Source organism: Sinocyclocheilus grahami, unplaced genomic scaffold (genome assembly GCF_001515645.1).
Source record: "Sinocyclocheilus grahami isolate Dianchi unplaced genomic scaffold, SAMN03320097.WGS_v1.1 scaffold908.1, whole genome shotgun sequence".
NCBI classification, from domain to species: domain Eukaryota; kingdom Metazoa; phylum Chordata; class Actinopteri; order Cypriniformes; family Cyprinidae; genus Sinocyclocheilus; species Sinocyclocheilus grahami.
Window position 1 is genome coordinate 454,673 of NW_015506087.1, and position 6,127 is coordinate 460,799.

The 6,127-nt window shown below is 37.7% G+C and overlaps 1 long non-coding RNA gene across 2 annotated transcripts; it reads left to right on the top strand.

Moving 5' to 3' along the window:
* The first annotated feature begins 2,855 nt into the window (after positions 1 to 2,855).
* On the top strand, positions 2,856 to 5,729 carry LOC107564077 (uncharacterized). Of its 2 annotated transcripts, none has more exons than XR_001606182.1 (3): positions 2,856 to 3,053; positions 4,420 to 4,610; positions 5,232 to 5,729. It is a non-coding gene; the product is annotated as an uncharacterized lncRNA (long non-coding RNA). The 2 variants fall into 2 exon arrangements; XR_001606183.1 differs by lacking the exon at positions 2,856 to 3,053 and adding an exon at positions 3,281 to 3,358.
* The last annotated feature ends 398 nt before the right edge of the window (positions 5,730 to 6,127 follow it).

A 6,127-nucleotide genomic window follows, 5' to 3' on the forward strand; every position in this document is an offset into this window, starting at 1 on the left:
TATGAAATCCGTTTTATTTTTCCCAAATTAGCCTAAGTTTAATTTTTTCCAAAATCCTTTTTTCCGTTTTAATTTTTCTGGATTCTGTTTTTTTTTCTTTTTTTTTCTTCTTTTTTCTCTGTATTCCATTTTAATTGTTTAATCAAAAACATATCTAATTGAATTCATAAAAGCAACTTAATTTATTAATTTGTATACAATAATAGGGCCCTATGAAATTTAAATTTTATTTACTGATTTTTTAGAAATTCTGTGTTGTGTATTTTCATTTTTCTGGTAATCAAATGAAGGCGAAAACATTAATCTGCTTAAATAGCAAACTAGCAAACTCCGTCACATTCCGCGTTACGCAGTAAATTCCATTTTTATGAATAGATTCCAGGATTCCGTCCCCATTTTCTACATCGCCCTACTTTTGCTAAGAAGCACGTTCAACGCGGACGCACAGACGGTTGTCGTGGTAATGAACACCACAGCAACCACTTGTGCGTCCGCACTGAACGCGCATCTCGCATATAAAAAGCATTTTAGGGGGCCCTTGGCTTTTGGGGGCCCAAGGCGGTCGCCTACCTTTGCCTAATGGTTAAATCCACCTCTGATTGTGACCCAGGACCACAAAACCAGTCATAAGGGTAATTTTTTCTGAATAAATAAGCTTTCCATTGATATATGGTTTGTTATGATATAGGACAATATTTTGCCAAGATAAAACTATTTGAAAATCTGGAATCTGAGGGTGCAAATAATATTGAGAAAATCACCTTTAAATTTGTCCAAATGAAGTTCTTAGCAATGCATATTACTAATCAAAAATTAAGTTTGAATATATTTACAGTAGGAAATTTACAAAATATCTTCATGGAACATGATCTTTACTTAATATCCTAAAAATCAATAATTTTGACCCATACAATGTATTTTTGGCTATTGCTACAAATATACCCCAGCGACTTAAGACTTAAGGTTCTGTGGTCCAGGGTCACAATTTAGAAAGATATTGTGGTTCCGACCTCTGTATTTTCTCTCACACAATGCACACAAGTCACAAATCATAACAAGACCTGAGGAAGTAATGGTAATGAGAAATAATGGTTTTCATATTCTCCTTGTGTCAGCAGTCTGCTGTCAGTGGAGCTACATTTTACTGACAATCAAGCCCTCAGATCTCTGTCTGTCTCTCCCCCGCCTCTTTTTGAAATTGATTTTAAATAAGTACATATTCAAGATCCCTGTTGGCCACTAAAGGAGCCGTTCCACCATCAGAACCTGTTGCCATCGCATTCATTTGGCTCAATGTCTGTCCCAACAGAATCTCTGATTAAAAATAAATCCTGGAAGCATTAGCACTGAATCTGTGTTCGCCTCCACAAAAAAATGGCAGGGGACTGAACAAAAAGGCCACACAACCACGTGAAAAACTGAAGGAGAAAAGAATGTTCAAATATGAATTACTGAATATGAAATAATGACTACGCTGTCTTTGTCTCCTCTTTTCTTTCTTTTTTTATGCTTGCATTATAAAGTAATTTGATGAAAATTGTAAAAGTTTTCTGCTGTTTCTGCTATAAAATATGCATTTTTTCCAGTTTATTTTTATTAACCTAACACTGAGGTCAGACTATTTTGGACACACACCAGAAAGAAAATTACAAGGAATCACTTTAATATCTCAGCTTTTTCTCATGGGTGCCAGTGAGATTAAATAGAGATGTTTTGCTCAAGTCTCTATTCCTCAGATTGTTCCCCTGAGAAAAAGACTTCAAGAATCCTACATAAATCTCCTCTAGAGTTTCAAAGGAGATCTCAACAAAGTCTCAAACTGTGCTCAGTTTGTCAAGATCCCCAAGAGATCTCATTATAAACTCAAATATATTTCTCATTATATCCTCCCAAGGCAGAATGATCTAAACTATGCTATTCACATTGATTTTCTAGTTGTTCACTATATATGTTATTTCTTATTTTATGAAGTCTTAAGCAACCTCTGAGCAATAAAATTGAGCTAGCATTTCATTCTTTATTAAAGAGAGGTTCTACCTGAAAAATTGATATTATCCTTATCTTTATCGACCATGCAGCCTCACTAAAAATGGCTAATACAATCTGGTGCTATCAATATGTTATAAAAGACTCATGCATATCATTAGTGTCATATGCAACAAAAGCTTCTAACTGTTGGCAGCAATTTGTAATGTGTCAGTAGCTGCAATAGGAACTGGCATGATTCATTTGTCACTTTCATCAACTAGAGCCATCATGACAGTCATGCAGTAGTTTTAAACACCTGCATACACTGTCAGAAATAGGGGTACAGTAGGAGTCCATTTCTGTCCCCCAAGGTACAATCTACACTAATGTACCCCATAGGGCTTATTATTGGACCTCAAGGTACATGCATGTACCTTTTTGAGGGTCAAAAAGGTACATATGTGTTCCCAAGCATTAAAAGGTACATATATGTACCGTTTCTTTTAAAGGTTAAGTTACAGGTTAAGGTCAAGAGACAGCCTCTGCTAAGCCAATTTTTTTGTAAAAGTTGTTGTTTAAAGATTTGAATGATCCCTTAATTATTTATGGTAGATAAATAACTTAGGCTACCACTATATTTGAGTAGCCTTGAAATAAAAGAAATAAAAGTTTTGTAAGTCAATTTTCTGATATTAAATCATTATAATACAATTATCCAGCTGATGAAATTATGATATTATATTGATTATGTAAATGAAACACAACACACATAAACACACAAATGGCTGATTCTCACTGTTATAGTGTATTTCATCAGAAATATATTTGCATTGCATAGCATGAGAGCGGGAACGGAGACTGCTTGCTCACTACTTTTGATTGGTGGAAAGATGTGTCAAATATATAGAGACAGCCCTGATTGGCTGCTTGAATCTCAATTTAAAGTTTGCGGTCTTTCTTTTCGCGGAGACTCAGCACGGCACGGGTACTCATGGGTCTTACAGGGCTTTCAACCCAGGAGGTCCTTCAAAAAATATCAGAAGCAGGCATAGAAGTAACCGACGTCGAAGCCCAGAGATTCAGAGGTAAGTTTTTATTCAAATGCCATTTTATTTGACAAAATATTTGTGGTAGCGGGCTAATGTTACCCCGCCAAATTGTATATGTCCTCTGCTAGTGGATTATAAAGTGTATGAAACGTGTAATGTTACCGAATTTTTCCTTGGCTGGTGTTAGAAAACACTCTCTGTCTTGTTAAGAGAATGTTCCAGATGTCTCACCCCTCCTTTTTTTCTCTCTCTCTCTCAGTCTTCGGGACCAACACGGCATGTAGAATAAGCAGTAAAATAATAATATTGCTGCGCACATCGCATCCTATCTGAAAACCCAGGTGAGCAGTTGTCGCTAGCATCGGGGCTATCAGTCTCAACTTTGGTCAGTAAGTTGGCTGGTTGGAAAGACACGGGAGTTTAGCTTGGATCTCAAGTCTACGTTATTCACTGACTGTGGGGTAAATTAGCACCCGCTAACACATCACCCACTCACACACCACCGCTGTGTTCGCGGTCTTAACTTTACGGCTTGCATCTACTATCTGCTCCTATCGTCAATCTCTCTCCGTTTCTCTCACTGTGCCTGCGCCTATTCTTAAATGAATTCGCTTTTTGTATGACACATTTTACTTTACAGGGATTAAAGTTCTCCGTCGCTATGACGGATTTCCGTTAATTGCAGAGAGTCTGCGACGGATTTCCGTCAATATCATTATGTCTTAAGTTCACGTTTAATAATTTTAAGGTCGTAAATATGCTTACATTTCTCAAATAGTGTAATAAATGTCTTAATTTTAGTTTGAATGGGTCTTAAATTAAGGAAGGACGAGGTGTATTCTCCCTGCTGAAGGGGATGTGATGAAAGCCTGGAGTGGAGCGAAAGCACGTTCTTCTCTGCACTCTAGCATGCTGTAATTACACCGCTCCCGATCCACTCCGGGTTTTCTATACCCGATAACCGACCTCATCTGGGCTGCTTTAGGGGCCGTTCACAATTGCGCTCACGTTCGTTTTTTTAAATGTAGATGCGCAAAAAGTGTGCTCAAAAAGCGACGCTGTTGCAACTCTCGCTTGTTTTCCCAGGCAAGGTAAAAAACAATCAAAGTAAGTTGGGCTACCACAAAGGGCTTTGTGTTCACAGAAGCTGCGAGCCGAGCGCGAATTCCAGCGCTACCCTTCACGACAGGCTTCCGTTAACGGTCATAAAATACGAAAAATTCAGTCAAAATATTTTTTTGCTTTAATCCCCGAGTTTAACATATGAGAACCTAGCGAGGGCATTGGCCACAAAGGTAATGCTGTTGCTATTATATGCTGGTCAAATTATTTCAATTTGTTTGGATTACTTTTTAGTCAAGTGCACAGCTGTTTCATATCCCTCTTGTTTACTTTCTCTCAGATAATGATGTGGATGGTGAAACAGTTGACTGTGGCCTCACAGAGACTATGGTTGCGTACTTGTTTCAAGGATCTTTCAAGAAGCAGGCCAAATTCAACCAGTTTGTATGCAAGCTGAAAGAGCCATTAGTAACAGACATTAGAGCCTGTGCCTCCAGAGGAATGCCAACAATCTAGTTCTGCTATACCAAGGTTAGTGAATGCCTGATGTTTTCAAAGCATCTTCTAAGTTTCATTTTAGCTTGAACCAACTTGAAGCTAAAGAACACTAGTACCATAATTTTTGTTCTAGTAATTATTGTCCTTGTAACGGCTTTCCAATAAGCCGCTGCCGTTGATAATATGAGTGAGCAAGTTCTAGAACGCGTACAAACAGAGTCCGTGCAAACGGAAATAGATGCTAAACAAATGTCTTTCTTTATTTGTGCTCCAATAACAATTGTTCCAAAACCACTTGCTATGAGTGTTCCTTGTGCATTAACATGTACAATCCAAGTCCATACCTTGAAGACACAGCATAAGATCATAGTTCATCTTGCACGCTACTCTGCCGTGCGGTCAAAAACTGTGTGCTTCCCAATTACCAACGCACACCTGGCTCTTACACCGGTGTTACAATTATACTGTGTCACAGTGCCACCCAATGGCCAAGTAAAACTTTACAATAAATGGCTCCAACAGTCCTCATAGCAGTTAATATTTGGGGCAGACATTGTTTGGTAACCTATTCATTGAAAGGGACTTAGCAATGTAAATTGTTTGTTAATTTGATTTACACCTAAAATTAAAAGACAAAAAAATGCTATATTACAGGAATGGAGCTAATGTGAGACTGCCTGTTAGTTTTGACGTTCCAGCATTCCCCAGACACCTACAAACAAAGCTAGACAACAAGGAACCATGCCAGAAAAATCCAAAGGATAGACACACAATGATCCGGGTTCTCTATGAGGCTGTGGCACAATACACAATGTACGTAAATGTGTTGAAGGCAATATTAGACATGGGAAAGCGATACAATGATTTGCAAGACTTGAATGTCAGTGATGTATCAACCTAAGCTAGTAAAAAAAAATAACTTTATCTGCATCTCGAAGATGTCACCTAGACTTAAAGGCTTTGACTTGGACTTTGGATAAAAGCGTCTGCTAAATGAATACATGTAAAATGTAAAGCAGTTGAGCTAATGCTAAACTATACTTCCATTAACATTTCATTTCACGATTCTAGGAAACCACCAGAAATAGTTAAATTCCCTAGGGGAAAAAATATTTTTATAGGTGTAACTGGAATATTTTAACTGAAGTCTTTGTAGAGCATATTTTCCTCAAGGAACAAAATTCATGCTGAAAAAAAATCGATGGCGTTTGTCCTGGTGCATGATTATTCAAAGCAGATGGCCTTCAATTATTTTACAATTTATTTTATGTGTCGAAGGTCAGTGATGCCCAACTTGGTGCATTGGTAATAAATGAGGCTTAGTTAAGTTGTAGTCACTGTTAGTTGGTTAATGTGTCTGTTCTTTTTAAGTTTTGTAGTTATAAGGTTGGTCAAGTCAGTTCAATCAGTTGGTAGAAGATTGGCTCACCCAATGGAACTACACAAGATAATTTAGTTTTATGTCAGATGTGTTTGTAAGTGTATCTCTCTCTATCTCAATTCCCATAAAGGCACCAAGTGTTCTGGGTGAGGATCCATCCTCCATTGAG